The sequence below is a fragment of the Schistocerca nitens genome, chromosome 6 (genome assembly GCF_023898315.1).
Source record: "Schistocerca nitens isolate TAMUIC-IGC-003100 chromosome 6, iqSchNite1.1, whole genome shotgun sequence".
Taxonomy (NCBI): domain Eukaryota; kingdom Metazoa; phylum Arthropoda; class Insecta; order Orthoptera; family Acrididae; genus Schistocerca; species Schistocerca nitens.
Window position 1 is genome coordinate 235863904 of NC_064619.1, and position 1556 is coordinate 235865459.

General features: G+C 43.1%; 1 non-coding gene across 1 annotated transcript; it reads left to right on the top strand.

Moving 5' to 3' along the window:
• Positions 1-279: 279 nt before the first annotated feature.
• On the top strand, positions 280-353 carry Trnat-ugu (transfer RNA threonine (anticodon UGU)). Its single transcript has one exon. It is a non-coding gene; the product is annotated as a tRNA-Thr (tRNA).
• The last annotated feature ends 1203 nt before the right edge of the window (positions 354-1556 follow it).

Below are 1556 nucleotides of genomic sequence, written 5' to 3' on the forward strand. Positions count from 1 at the left end.
ACCTTTCTGAGAGTATGCAGATGGCACCTGTTCTTTCGGACATGTCAGAAAGAACAGATAGCATCTTCATATCGTTAAGGATAACCGGAAGATGACCTTCTTCAGTGCGGATGCACACGAATTGCCTGAAGTCTTGCGGGCTCGGTGGACTGTCTGCCGCGAGTAATGGGTATAATGGCAGGGGAACTACGAATGTAGTGTGTGGACTATAAGTTGAGAATGTGGGTCTCACGGGGAGCGTGCCAGAGAAAAATCCCTGTAGTCGCGCTATCCTCTGCGGCCTCGGTGGCTCAGATGGATAGAGCGTCTGCCATGTAAGCAGGGGATCCCGGGTTCGAGTCCCGGTCGGGGCACACATTGTCAACTGTCCCCGTTGGTGTATATCAACGCCTGTGAGCAGTTAATGGTATTGATTTAATTGTAATTTCATTTCTGAGAATAATTCTCTGCCATCCACATCTGTTGCATAGACATATCAATTGCCGAATGCAAGTGTGGAGACTCCCCATTTTTCATATTCTTCTGCTTCAAATGTTTCCCAACTTTAACTTTTGTAGTCCTGTCTTCCTCAGTTGCGTGTAATATTACGGTATATTGATAATTTTTTACTTATGGACCGTCTGACAGCAACTGAATAAAACACTATGCACTGAACGCTTGTTTTAATGCCGCATTAAAACAAGCGTTCAGTGAATAGTGCTGTGGAATGTGGAAAAAACCGCAAATTGGCGTTCATAAGAAGAAGAACAACATCAAAAATGCAACAGGAGCGTAATATGTAAGAAACTGTCCACGCAACCTGCCACTGATGATGCCTTGCAGAAAATACAGGCGAAACGCGTATGGCACTAAAATTGTGTTTTATTCAGTTGCTGTCAGACGGTCCATAAGTAAAAAATTATCAATATACCGTTTCCCAACTTTCTCTAAGTGCAATTCTGCCCACATAATATGATGCAGCTGAAGACATCCAGACGTCAAGCCTCGAATTCCAGGAGCGTAGTAGCTGTGAAGGCACTATTCACTGGTGGCGATCAAGTCCACAAAGGAGGTGACGGCGAACGTAAAACAAGAATCTCTCTCGACAAAACACAAGTGCTGGTCTCCAGAAGTCATCTGTAAGCTGGTATTGTTTTGCTCGTGAAGAGGCTCGTGTAACTTATATGAGACTTCGTGTTCAGTGCAACTGTTACGTTCAGAAAGAGTGTGCTCGACTAACAAAAATGATTCAGACAATTTCATTTGCCGAAAGTGTGAAAATCAATTCATTTTCAAACTGTAATTTGATATGATCACACAAATGTGCTACTCTAAATGCTATGAGCATTATATCAACACCTCGGGTAACACTCATGGGGTCTTAAGTGAACACGCTCACACACCTTTTATTTTTGTCTTGGACCAATATTAACATTGTTCCAGAAATAAATTTATGCCACAGCGAGTCCCTACCGTCATTGAATGAATAGTGATTGTATACGGCTACCTGGAAATTTTCGATTCCAAATCCCCATTACTGTCCGTCAGCATCAATGGCCGAATGCATGCCTGATTCA